Source organism: Psammomys obesus, unplaced genomic scaffold, assembly GCF_907164565.1.
Source record: "Psammomys obesus unplaced genomic scaffold, mPsaObe1.curated_primary_1811, whole genome shotgun sequence".
Classification (NCBI taxonomy): domain Eukaryota; kingdom Metazoa; phylum Chordata; class Mammalia; order Rodentia; family Muridae; genus Psammomys; species Psammomys obesus.
In genome coordinates this window covers 9,819,926-9,834,729 of record NW_026591872.1, presented here as the reverse complement: position 1 = coordinate 9,834,729, position 14,804 = coordinate 9,819,926, and the positions used below count along the sequence as shown (strand labels likewise).

General features: G+C 36.6%; 1 pseudogene; it reads right to left on the bottom strand.

Annotated features, from left to right (window-relative positions):
- Nucleotides 1–7,305: 7,305 nt before the first annotated feature.
- LOC129680522 (28 kDa heat- and acid-stable phosphoprotein-like) lies at nucleotides 7,306–7,843 on the bottom strand (annotated as a pseudogene).
- Nucleotides 7,844–14,804: the final 6,961 nt, after the last annotated feature.

The following is a 14,804-nucleotide window of genomic DNA, read 5'->3' as shown; positions in this document are numbered from 1 at the left end:
GCACGGACTATTTCTAACAGGATCTCAAGGGCAGGCTGTTTGACCCCCGCCCCCCCCCCCAGGGGAGGAGCAGTCTGTTAGGCCACAGAGGAGGACTTTGCAGCCAGCCCTGAAGATACCTGATAAAACAGGGTCAGATGAAAGGGGAGGAGGTCCTCCCCTATCAGGGGACTTGGAAAGGGGCAGGGAGGAGACCAGGGAGGGAGTGTGGTGTTGGAGAGGGAATGAGGGAGCGGGATACAGCTGGGACACAGAGTTAACAAAATGTAACTAAAAAGAAAAATTAAAAAAAAAAACCTTGCTATTTAAAATGACTTAAGTGAATATTGTATGACATTTAATAATGAATATTCAAAAATTCTAGTAACATAATATATTACTTCCCAAACATGTTCAACCACTTTAACTTTTTAGCCTGTTATTATTTTAAAATAATTATCTTTCATGTTGCACTAATTTTCAATCTTAAAATTAATATTTGCCAATATTTTGTATAATTATTACTTATATAGTCTTTTCCCAGTACAAAGCAATCATCATATTATTTTACACTATTATCCTCCATCAATATATTAACAAGAAACTGAGAGATGAGGAAATATTTTAAAATATTTTAAGTGTAATATTTTTAGTGTTCTATATGTTTCTTAATTGTAATCTTTTATTTAATTACTAAATAGATGCCATGATATTTGAGTAACATTTAGAAAAAGTTCATTCCAAAACTGATAAATTCCCCTTATATCTTAATATAAAATTATAGACACAATCTTATTATCTGCTATCATTTTCCTAATTTTTTCTTTTACATGTATGAATGTTTTACCTGTTTGTGTATGTCACATGCTTGGTACTTGTAGAGGCCAGGAGAGAGTATCTTAGGAACTGGAGTTACAGATGAATGTAAGCTGGCATGTGTATGCGGAAATCAACATTCACAGGTCTAATGAAAGTTCAGCCAGTGTTCAACAATGTTGAGCTGTATGGATTATAAGCATTACTAATTAATTCTTATTATCAATAACACATTCATATGTCATTAATGAAAGAAAGAAATGTAATTCCACTTGGAGTAATTTTACTAAAAGTTTGGATTTGAATTCTCTACTTCAGATTTCACATGTCTCCGATCTACTATCTCTCTGTTGCATAAATCTGAATCTGTGCCTGTATATTTTTTTTCCTGTTTCTGTGTGCCTGTTTATTTGGTCTGTGTCTGACAATCTTGAGTGTGAATGCATGTGTCTTTGAGTGTATGCCTGTCTTTAACAACGGGCTTTGCTTTATATTTAGTGAACAACATGGAAAGCATCACGTGGGAGAAGGAATAGAATATTTCACAGAAGAAGATTAAATCATTGGCTCCATCTGATCCCAAGTGATTCAGAAAACAAACATAATTGCTTATCAACCAATATTCATAAATGTTGTTTTCAAATTTTATGCTACATATTTGTTAGTTGTTCTCAACTTCTGTATTTTCAGCTTTCAGCAAATGATATACATGAATTTTCTGTGCCAGGGGCATGGAAGAATACACAAATGAAGACTGAAACTAAGTATTAGCTTGGGTCATAAAAGTTGATAATGTGGGAAATTCAGGGCAAGTAAGGTTGGTTGTTACATTGTTCTATCAAAGGCAGGCTAAATATACACATATGTTTTTGAGTACAACATAAGATAATGGTCTTAAGTATTTAGCAGTATCAAGTATATTGTTAACTCTGGCTGTAAGACCGGCAAAAGTTTTAATCTCTTAAATGTAAAGGTATGTTCAAAATATTGCATCATCACATTAAGCTGTCTCCCAAGGCCTATTTTCTGCTGTTAACTGTTGTATTTAAAACTTCCTCTGTTGTTAAAATTCTAGGTTAAAGAAAGTGTCTTCCAGGGACTATCTCTGACATGAACTGATTGACCTGCTCTTTAATTACCTCCCCATAAGGGGGAAGCAGCATTACCAGGCCACAGAAGAAGACAATGCAGCAACTCCTGATGAGACCTAATTGACTAGGATCAAAAGGAAGGAAAAGAAGACCTCCCCTATCAGTGGACTTGGGGAGGGGCATACATGCAGAGTGGGGAGGAAGGGAGGTATTGGGATAGGAGGAGGAAGTGAACCACAGGGGGGATACAAAGTGAATAAAGTGTAATTAATAAAGAATTAAAAAAAGAAAGAATCTTCAAACTCAGAAAATTTCAAGACTGATGAATACACATTTACTATACTTCCATTGTTAAAATTTTATGTGCAGAGAAATTCCTTTTAATGAATTCATGTTCATAATAATGTGTTGATAACTCTTGCCAAAATGGTGCTCAGAGGGTCTCTGCAAATCATTTTACATAACTAAAATGTTTCATCTATTAAGCAACAATTCCCACTTCCCTTCTTTTATTGTGAATTAGAATATTGTGATTCTTCATACATTTTGTCTTTCATAGTATTTTTTCCTTACATATATGGATAAGACCATTTAAAATGCTGTCTTCTAAGTACATGCATATAATTGTACATGACAATAATTTAAGATTTCTAAAAATGGACATTATTCCGTTAAACGCAGTATGAGTGTAAGGTGAAATCTCAGGGTCGTTTTGATTTGCATCTCCGTGATGATTAAGGACATTGAACATTTCTTTCTCTGCCATTCGATATTCCTCTATTGAGAATTCTCTGTTTAGCTGTGAACCCCATTTTTAATTGTAATATTTGATTTGTTGGTGTTAAACTTCTTAAGCTCTTTATATATATTGGATATTATCGCTCTGTCAGATATCGAATAAGTGAAAATCCTTTCTTAATCTGTAGGCTGTCTTTTTGTTCTGATGACAGCATCCTATGCTTTACAGAAGCTTTTCAGTTTAATAAGGTCCCATTTATTGATTGTTGATTTTAGAACCAGTGCTGTTGGTATTCTGTTTAGGAAGTTGTCTCCTGAGCCAATGAGTTCCTCCAGCTATACCACTCCTGAATACATCTGAAATATGTTCAACTATACAACAAGGACATTTGCTCAACAGTATTCATTGTAATTCTATTCATAATAGCCAGAATTTGGAAACAGCCTAGATTTTCCTCAATGGAGGAACAGATACAGAAATTGTGGTACATTTACACAATGGAATACTACTCAGCTATTAAAAACAAGGAAATCATGAAAAATGCAGCTAAATGGTGGGAATTAGAAAAGATCATCTTACAAATAAAGCTGCTATAAACATGGTTGAGCAAATATCCCTTTTGTGTACTCGAGCAAACTAGCAGTGGTATAGCTTGGTCTTGAGGAAGCACTATTCCTAATTGTCTTAGAAAGTGCCAGATAGATTTCCAGAGTGGTTGTACCAGTTTATATTCCCACCAGCAGTGGAGGAGGGTTCCCCTTTCTCCACAACCTCTCCAGCATGTGTTGTCCCTTGAGTTTTTCATTTTGGCCATTCTGATGGGTGTAAGGTGATATCTCAGGGTCGTTTTGATTTGCATTTCCCTGATGGCTAATGAGGATGAGCATTTCTTTAAGTGTTTCTCTGCCATTCGATATTCCTCTGTCGAGAATTCTCTGTTTAGCTCTGTTCCCCATTTTTAATTGGATTACTTGGTTTGCTGCTTTTCAGCTTCTTTAGTTCTTTGTATATACTTGATATTAGTCCTCTGTCAGATAAAGGGTTAGTGAAGATTCTTTCCCAATCTGTAGGCAGGCGTTTTGTTTTGATGAGAGTGTCCTTTGCTTTACAGAAGCTGTTCAGTTTCATGAGGTTCCATTTATTGATTGTTGCTCTTAGAGCCTGTGCTGTTGGTGTTCTGTTCAGGAAGTTGTCTCCTGTGCCAAGGAGTTCTAGGCTGTTCCCCACTTTTTCTTCTAACAGATTTAGAGTATCTGGTTTTATGTTGAGGTCTTTGATCCACACCTGGAAACAACCCAGATGTCCATCAAGGGAGGAATGGGTACAGAAATTGTGGTATTTTTACATAATGGAATACTACTTAGCAATCAAAAAGGAGGAAATCATGAAATTTGCAGGCAAATGGTGGGACCTAGAAAAGATCATCCTGAGTGAAATATCCCAGAAGGAGAAAGACAAACATGGTATATACTCACTTATATAGACCTAAAGATATAATAAACATAATGAAATCTGTACACCTAAAAAAGATAATCAAGAGAGTGGACATGGGGTAAGATGATCAATCCTCATTTAGAATGACAGATGGGATGTGCATTGAACATATGACAGGAGTCTACTGAGCGCATTGGAAAGACTCTAACTAGCAGTGTTTTCAAAGCAAAGACTCATGACCAAACCTTTGGCAGAGTACAGGGAATCGTAAGAAAGAATGGGAGTTAGTCTGATGAGGAAAGGATAGGAGCTCCACAAGGACCAAAGATATCTGGGCACAGGGTCTTTTCTGAGACTGACATGCAACCAAGGACCATGTATGAATGTAACCTAGAACCTCTGCTCAGATGTAGCCTGTGGTAGCTCAGTAACCAATTGGTTTCCCATAGTGAGGGGAACAAGAACTATTTCTAACAGGAACTCAATGACTGGCTCTTTGGCCTCCCCACACCCCAAGGGAGGAGCAGTCCTGTTAGGCCACAGAGGAGAGCTTTGTAGCCAGTCCTGAAGATACCTGATAAAACAGGATCAGATGAATGGGGAGGAGGTCCCCCCTATCAGTGGACTTGGCAAGGGGCACGGTGGAGATGAGGGAGGGAGGGAGGGAATGGGAGGGAATGAGGGATCGGGACAGGGCTGGGGTACAGAGTTAATAAAATGTAACTGATAAGAAAAAAATAAAATACAAAAAAAAAAAGAAAAGATCATCTTGAGTGAGGTAACCCAGAAGCAGAAAGACACATAGGGTATATACTCACTCATAAGTGGATATTAAACATATAATATATTATAAACATACTAAAATATATAGTCCTAAAGAATTTAAACAATATAGAAGACCCTAGAGAAGATACTCAGTCTTCATTGAGAAGGACAAATGCAGTAGACATTGGAAGCAGGAGAAGAAGGGATAGGATAGGAGCCTACCACAGACTGCCTCTGAAAGACTAATGATTGATGTCAAAGCAGAGGCTAAGACTCATAGCCAAACTTTGGGCAGAGGGCATGGAATTTTATGAATGAAAAACAAGATAGAAGGAATTGGAGAGGACAGAAGCTCCAAAAGGAGACCGAAAATTCCTGGGCCTGGGGTCCCTGAAGATACTGAAACCCCAACAAAAGACCATGCATGGAGAGAACCTAAAACCCTTGCTCAGATATAACCCATAGACTCAGTCTCTTATTGGGTTTCCTAGTAAAGGAAGCTAGGGCTGTCTCTGGCATGAACTCAGTGGTAGCCTCTCTGATCACCTCACCATGGGTGGTACAGTCTTGCCAGGTCACAGAAGAAGACAGTACACACAGTTCTGATGAGACCTGATAAGCTATGGTCAGATAGAAGGGGAGGAGGTGGTCAATGGGAGGCATATAGGAGAAGAGGGAGGAAGGGAGGAATTGGGAGGAGACAAAGGAGGGGGCCACAGCCGGGAAAAGTGAATAAATAGTAACAAATAATTAATAAAAAATAAAATTAAACAAATTCTATAAATATATGAACTTTGAGTTTTTATTTCAAACAAATAGTACATTTTAGAGGACTTTTCCAATATACCTTTCTATACATATAAATGTGTGTGTGAGACTTCAACTATAATTCATGATAGGGATGAGTTTGTTAAATGAAAACCAAATCCAGGGTAGATATACTTCCCCTCTCCAAAAAGAAGTACTGAGCAAAAAAAAAAAAAAAAAAGAATATATAATCTGAGGGACAAAAAAAAGATAACAGTAATAGCATGCAGTGTTTTGGGAGTAGCTTTCATAACACTGACCAACAACTCAAAGAGATTTCTCATTGCTAATGTTATTTTTGTTGATAGTCTTAGGCTTTTGGAGGGAGAATTGTCATCTTAGATGGAAATTTTTCATTTAAATTATATATTTAATTTTAGTCACCTAGTGTGTATTATAGGTATTTTAGGTAGATGTTTAATATTAAGATTTCTTATGACATTTTCAAAAATCTCTACAGTTGTTTCATCCTTCTCTTTCCTTCATTATATATCTCCCTCCCAACTCAATAGTTAATGTGCCCCTCCAAATTTCACAATTAACCTACATCATATTTGTATCCTACTAGTTTTCTATCTATTGCTCCATGATTCTCCCAACTATGGTCCCTTTATACTTTTCTTGTTTTTGCAGTTGCTTGTGGATATTTATTTATAGCTGAACTTTTAGAGCTAATAGCCTCAGGTGAGTGAAAACATGTGATGGTTGTTCTTTTGGATCTGAGTTACTATATACAATGTCATATTTTCTAATTCTTTTCATTTCATTGAAAATTTCATATTTTTATAGCTAAGTAGTTTTCCATAGTGAATATGCAGCACAATCTCATTATCCACTCAGCAGCAGAAATAAATTTACATTATTTTCAGTCCCTAGTTATTGGGAATAAGACAGCAAGTAACATGGGCAAGTATCTATGAAGTAGGATTTCAAGTCCTCTGAGCATGTACAGCTGAGTCCTAGGGTAAATTTTTATTTGGTTGTTTTTGCTGTTGTTGTTGTATTGTTTACAATAATTTTGTTTAATCTGCCAAATATACAAGTCAAATTTGTGAAGCATGTCTTGTATGGGTGATTGCACAGTTACCAGAGATTTTTTTTTTTTAAATGCTCAATGGGTAAGGTTAAAACTAGGTACTAGCCCTGATCATGTGGAAGAGGTATAGAAAGTCAGAGAGCAGAGGCCTCATATGACAGACATGGCCAGACAGAAACCTTGGACACTTAGTGGCACAGGCTCACAGACAGACCCTCTGAGTGAGCACCCAGATGACACTCTGAGCTGCTTCTCATCAACTCCCACAACAGCTGCCTGCTGACACTACCCACTCCACCCCCAACCACTAATGTGCAATCTACTGGATAAATGGAATCTCTTTATCCCACTTCCCAGTCATCCTCCAACCAATATTCCAAATTCTAAAAATGGAAAATCATTCAAATGGTTACATATGAAATGATGACCTGTATTTTTGTATCAAAGAGAGCAGCTGCCTCAACTTCAACTCCTCTCCATTTCCTGAGTGATTTCTGTGCCAAGATGAAGAGGTAGCTCAAAACTGTAGAGTCTCCTGACCAGGCTGTTGCAGTACTGCCAGGGCACAGGGTGAGTAAGGCTCAGCAAAGAACCTGGCACCACTGCTCACTTTCCAGCATCTCCTCCCATAGACCAGCTTAGTAATTCAGGGAGAGCGATTGCATTCATTTTCCTGACAAAGTTGAGTCATCTTTTACTTTTCTCTCTTCTTTCTTTCTTGTCGCCTCCTCCCACTGTTTTTCAATGATTGCCAACTGGGAAGATAACTTAGCCTGCTCTAACTCCCCAGGCAAATGCATCTTCATGTAGTGCTCTTTTGTTTCTGCTTCTCTATTTCTTCTCCTTTTCTCCTTGAAAGCTTCTTTGACCCATCCAGATCCAGTTGTGTGAACTTCTTGGTTGTCTGTGCCACCTGGTTGTGGTTCTCAATGTCAATTAGCCCATTTACACCTTTTGCTTGTGCTGGTAGTCATCATCTTACTCTCCACTGTCATCTAATTCTATCAACTTCTTCTCATTTTTAGGGTCACCTGAAGCCCCATCAACATCTTTTCCTTTGTCTTCATCTTCCTTTACCTTCTGCTTCTCAGCATGCAATTGGGCATGTTTCTCCTCCAGTGTTGTATATTGCTTCACTAGGCCATTTTGGCCTCCCTTTCTACCTGTTTTAGGCATCTCGGATCCCAAAGATGCATCTGCTCCTTGAACTGACACCTGAACAGGAAATTCATTAGGACTGAATTCTTCCAAGCCTACCCCTCTCTTAATAGTCTGTGTGTATGTGTGTGTGTATGAAACAGGGCACCTAGGTTGTAGTCCAGGACATACTGAAACTGAACAGGTTGGCTTGAACTCAGAAAACTACTGGCCTCTGCTTTCCATCTGTTGAGATTAAAGTGTATGTCACCACCAAAAAGACATTTTATGTTTTTTTAGCATAAAATAATTGATATCCAAAGCAAGTATAACAGTTTTCTTTAATTAATTAATTAATTAATACAATTTATTCACTTTGAATCCCAGCTGTAGCACACTCCCTTCCTTTTCTACTCCCAAGCCCCTCAACAAGTCCACTGGGGAGGTTCTCCTCACCTTCCATCTGACCCTGGCCTATCAGTTTCCATTAGGACTGGCTGCATGTTCTTCTTCTATGCCTTGTTAAGGCTGCCCCTTCTTCAGGGGGAGGTTATCAAAGATCCAGCCAGTGAGGTCATGTCAGAGACAGGCCCTGCTCCCTTGACTGGGGAATCCACTTGGACACTGAACTGCCTTGGTCTACATCACTACAGAGGTTCTAGGTTATCCCCATGTATGGTCTTTGGTTGAAGAATCAGTCTCAGAAAAGACCCCTGGGCCAAGATTTCTTGGCTCTGAAGGTCTCCCCATGGAACCCCTGACTCCACCAGGTCTTTCTATCTCCCCCATTTTTTTTTCAAAGATTCCATGTACTCTGCCCAAAGTTTTGCTGAGTCTCAGCATCTGCTTCAATACCGTGATTGGTAGAGACGTTCAGAGACCCTCTGTGTTAGGCTCCTCTCTTGTTTCCTGTTTTCTCCCTGTTCCAGTGTCTATCTCATTTGCCTTTCAGAAAGAGGATTGAGCAACTACCCCTAGGGTCCTCCTCCTTGCTTAGCTTCATTAGGTGCACACATTTCAGTATGTTTATCCTATATGTCTAATATCCACTTATAAGTGAGTATATACCATGTGTGTCATTTTAATTATGGGATACCTCACTCAGGGTGGTCTTTTCTATATCCACCTATTTGCCTGTAAATTTCAAGTTTTCCTAGTTTTTAATTGCTGACTAATATTCCATTGTGTAAATGTACCACAATTTCTGTATCCATTCCTCAATTGAGAGACATCTGGATTGTTTCCAGGTTCTGGCTTTTACGAATAAAGCAGCTTTGTACATGATTGAACAAATATCCTTGTTGTATACCTGAGCATATTTTGGATATATGCCCAGAAGTGCTATTGCTGGATATTGAGGGAGAACAATTTCTAATTTTCTGAGAAAATACCAGATAGATTTCCAGAGAGGCTGTAAAACTTTGCATTTCCACCAGCAATGGAGGAGGGTTTCCCTTACTCTAAATCTTCTCCAGCATGTGTTGTCACTTGAGTTTTTGATCTTAGCCATATTGATGAGTGGAAGGTGAAATCTCAGGGCTGTTTTGATTTGCATTTCCTTAATGACTAATGAGGTTGAGAATTTCTTTAAGTGTTTCTCTGCCATTCTATATTTCTCTATTGAGAATTCTCTGTTCTGCTCTGTACCATTTTTTAATTGGAATACTTTGTTTTCTGGTCTTTAACTTCTTAAGTTCTTTATATATTCTGGATATTAGACCTCCGTCAGAGTTAGGTTTTGTGAAGATCCTGTTCCAATCTGTTTTGTTCTTGCGACAGTGACCTTTGCTTTAAAGAAATATTTCAGTTTCATGAGGATCCATTTATTGATTGTTGATCTTAGAGCCTGTGCTCTTGGTGCTTTGTTCAGGAACTTTTCCCCCAATTTTTCTAACAGGTTTAGTATTTCTGCTTTTATGTTGAGGTTTTTGATCCACTTGTACTTTAATTTTGTGCAGGCTGATAAGTATGGATTTATTTGCATTTTTCTACATGTAGATATCCAGTTAGACCAACACAATTTGTTGAAGATGCTATCTTTTTTTCATTGTATGGTTTTTTACTTTGTCAAAAATCAAGTATCCATAGGTGCGTGTGTTTATTACTTGGTCTTCTGTTCGATACCATTGATCCACCATTCTGTTTCTATGATAGTACCATACAGTTTTTAATACTGTTGCTCTGTACTATACCATGATATCAGGAATGGAGATTCCCCCAGAAGATCTGTTCTTTTAGAGGATAATTTTACCAATTCTGGATTTTTTTTTTCATATGAAATTGCAAATTGTTCTTTCAAGGTATGTAAAGAATTGAGCATAGGGGATCTTTCCATCTTCTGATATCTTCTTCAATTTCTTTCTTCAGAGGATTGAAGTGTTTTTTTTATAATCACATGCTTTGTTAGAGTCATACCAAGGTACTTTATATTATATGTGGCTATTATAAAGGGTGTTGTTTCCCTAATTTCTTTCTTAGCAATTTGTCTTTTGTATACAGGAGGACTACTGATTTTTTTTTAGTTCATTTTATATCCAGCCACTTTGCTAAAGTAGTTTATCAGCTGAAGGAGGTCTCTGGTGGAATGCTTTTGTTCACTCATATATACTATTATATCATCTGTGAATAGTGATTCTTTTACTTCTTTTCCAATTTGTATCCTCTTGAACTCTTTCAGTTTTCTTATTGTTCTAGTTAGGATTTCAAGTACTATGTTGAAGAAATAAGGAGAGAGTGGGCAGCTTTGCCTTTTCCCTTAATTTAGTGGGATAGATTTAAATTTCTCTCCATTTAATTTGATGTTGGCTATGTGCTTGCTGTATACTGTTTTTACTCTTTTAAGGTTTGTGCCTTCAAGATGTCTTCAAGACTTTAAACATGAATGAGTGTTGGCTTTGGCAAATGATTTCTTGGCATCTAAGAAGATGATCATGTGGTCTTTTTCCATCAGTTTGTTTACATGGTGAATTACATTGATGGATTGCTGTATATTGAATAAGACATCATGTCTGGCTTGAAGCATACTTGTTCATGTTGGATGATATCTTTAATATGTTCTTGGATTTGGTTATGATTGTAGTATTGAGTGTTTTTGCACTGATATTCATTGAATCTATATTGTTTTGGAAAAATTGTCATCTTTGCAAAATTATTTTACCAATATATGAACAGAGGATGAATTTCCATCTTATAGTGTAGTTTTATATTTCTTTCTTCATCAGTTCAAAATTTTTACTTCACTTCCTTGCTTAGTTTTATTCCAAGATATTTTAATGCCTTTGAGGCTATTGTGGATGGGAATTTGTCCATAATTTCCTCCTATAGACAATCAATCTTGTTATACAGAACTGCTACTTATTTGTAGCAACCTACCATATTGCTAAATTTGTTTACTGTTTCTAGAAGCTTTATGGTAGAATTTTTGAGATCTCTCACAACAATGACAAAATGGTATAGTTTGATCTAATTCTTAATTTTGATAGTATAATGTATATTTCTAGAATTCAGGACTGACTCAATTATTAGCCTGATGTTTTTAAAAATTCTCAGTTACTGGATAAATGATATAATACTGCAATAAGTGAGGATATACTTCTATGTTTATTTATCATGCCATATTATGATCATATTTTCTTTACTCAGTAGTAAAAAATAAAAACAGATTTTTAGGGGCATATGCTTTTTAACTGTATGTTTAAATTAGAGGAAATTTTCATTCATGACCTAAACTTAATTTACAAAGGGTTGTTAACTTAAATAAACAAGAGCAAGTAAGGCAAATATGTCAAAAAATAATGAAAACAATGTGTGAGACAAAGCAATATACAATAATTAGCAAGAATATAAATTTTCCAGGCTGATATATTTTACATATGTCTGAATGTCCTTTATTTCTATGAAATTAAAGATAATATGCTTATTCAAAAGATATAATTTGATTTGGTAATAAGACACTTAGAATTGGAAAGATTTCCCGTGCTCATGGATCAGTAGGATTAACATAGTGAAAATGGCCATCCTGACAAAAGCAATCTACAGATTGAACGCAATTCCCATCAAAATACGAACACAATTCTTTACAGACCTTGAAAGAAAAATTCTCAACTTCAAATGGAAAAACAAAATAAAAAACAGAATTGCCAAAACAATCCTGTACAACAACAGATTGTCTTGCGGTATCTCCATCCCTGATCTCAAACTGTACTATAGAGCAATAGTAATAAAAACTGCATGGTATTGGCATAGAAACAGAATGGTGAATCAATGGTATCTAACAAGAGACCAAGTAATAAACACACACCTATGGATACTTGATTTTTTACAAAGTAAAAAAGCCATACAATGAAAAAAAAGATAGCATCTTCAGCAAATGATGTTTGTCTAACTGGATATCTACATGAAGAAAAATACAAATAAATCTATACTTATCACCCTGCACAAAATTAAAACACAAGTGGAACAAAGACCTCAACATAAAACCAGACACACTAAATCGGTTAGAAGGAAAGTTAGGGAAGAGCCTAGAATTGGTATAGGAGACAACTTCCTGATAAGAACACCAATAGCACAGGCTCAAAGAGCAACAATTAATAAATAGGACCTCATGGAAATGAAAATCTTCTGTAAAGCAAAGGACCTTGTTGTCAGAACAAAACGACAGACTACAGCCTGGGAAAGGATCTTCACCAACCCTATATCTGACAGAGGGCTGATAGACAGAATTTATAAAAACTCGAGAAGCTAAACAGCAACAAATCAAGTAATGCAATTAAAAAATGGGGTACAGACCTAAACAGAGAATTTTCTGTAGAGGAATATAGAATGTCAGAGAAACACTTAAAGAACTGCTCAATGTCCTTAGTCATCAGGGAGATGCAAATAAAAAAGACCCTGAGATTTCACCTTGCACCCTTAAGAATGGTTAAGATCAAACACTCAAGTCCCAACACTTGCTGGAGAGGATGTGGAGAAAAGGGAACCATCCTCCATTGCTGGTGGGAATGTAAACTTGTACAACCATTCTAGAAATCAATCTGGTGTTTTCTCAGGCAATTAAGAATAGTGCATCCTCAAGATCCAGCTAAACTACTCCTTGGAATACTTCCAAAATATGCTCAAGTACACAACAAGGACATTTGTTCAACCATGTCTGTAGCAGCTTTATTCATAATCGCCAGAACCTGGAAACAACCCAGATGTTCCCCAACAGAGGAATGGATACAGAAATTGTGGTACATTTACACAATGGAATATTACTCAGCAATTAAAAACAAGGAAATCGTGAAATTTGTAGGTAAATGGTGGGATCTAGAAAAGATCATCCTGAGTGAGGTATCCCAGAGGCAGTAAGACATACATGGTATATATTCACTTCTAAATGTTTATAAGACCTGTAATATAGGATAAACATACTAAAATCTGTACACCTAAAGAAGCTAATCAAGAAGGAGTTCCCTAGGTAAGATGATTAATCCTCACTCAAAAAGACAAAAGGGTTGGGTATTGGAAGAAGATAAAACAGGAAACAGGACAATAGTCTACCACAGAGGGCCTCTGAAAGATTCTACCCAGTAGTGTATGAAAGCAGATTCTGAGATTTTTAATTCAACTTTGGGCAGATTGCATGGAATCCTATGAAAGAAGGGGGAGATAGTGAGACTTGAAGTGGCAAGGAGCTCCACAAGGAGAGCAACAGAACCAACATATCTGGGACTAGGGATGTGTTCTGAGACTGATATTACAACCAAAGGCCATTCATGGATATAACCTAGAACCCCTGCTCAGTTGTAGCCTGTGGCAGCTCAGCATCCAAGTAGATACCCTAGTAAGGGGAACAGGGACTGTCTCTGACATGAACTCAGTGGTGAGCTCTTTGACCACCCCACTTTGAGTGGGGATCAACCTTGCCAGACTACAGAAGAACACAATGCAATCAGTCCTGATGAGACCTGATATGCTAGTATCAGATGGAAAGGGAGGAGGACTCCCCTATCAATGGACTTGGAGAGGGGAATAAGAGGAGATGAGGCTGAGGGGGTGGGATTAAGAGGGAATGAGGGAGGGGCTACAGCTGGGATACAAAGTAAATAAACTGTAATTAATATAAAAAATAAAAATTGAATTAAAAATATATAGTACATTAAAAAATAGTTCACTTTTTTCACTGATGAGCCACATGACAACCTCCACTTTTCTTTGGATGCTTTCATAAAGTTATTTTAAATTTAAAATTTTCCTAACAATAATCTGTTTTTCTGGTTATTAAATTCCTACTTTCTGAGGTAATATTTTTGAATGAACCCAGTTTCATGCCATTTCTTCTTTTTATTTATTCTCTATGCTTAATAAAACCATGTTTTTATTATTTTTCTATCTAGCTGGTGCTTTCCTTGAAAATATTCTTGTAAACATTTTTCTACATACATTTTTTTTTCTGTTAGAGATATACACAAGAAGAATACACAAACTTCCAAGCTGCTCACTTTACTCTAATCACTGTTTTATGGTTAATGAACCTCTGCATTCAATGACTATCTCCTTTCTATTTACCAGTGATAAAACTTAGTTTGAGAAACAAACGTATGTAACCTATAGTAACATACCTTTTAGTTATGAAATTGATAATTTAGGCTTTAATTCCAATGTAGGTTTATTCAGAAATATTTTTTTTGAAATAGGAATATTCAACTAGTCTCTTTCCTGTCTGTAGCTTTGAATATTTTTGAAATATTTATTCATAAACATTCATTTTTAGTTTGTTGGTATTTATTGATATAAACATTACATCTTGAAGGTTTATATGATTAGAAAATGCTATTCCTTTGCTGTCTGTTGCTTATCTTTTCTTCAGTTGCCCAATGGATTAAATGTCACTTAATGGATCTCACTATTCTGTATTTGCAAATATATTTTTTTTATTCACCACAGTAATTGTTGTCTCAAAGGCTTACTACTGAGTAACTGGCTTTTTCTAGTTCTCCCTGAAATTTGCCTGGTTGGT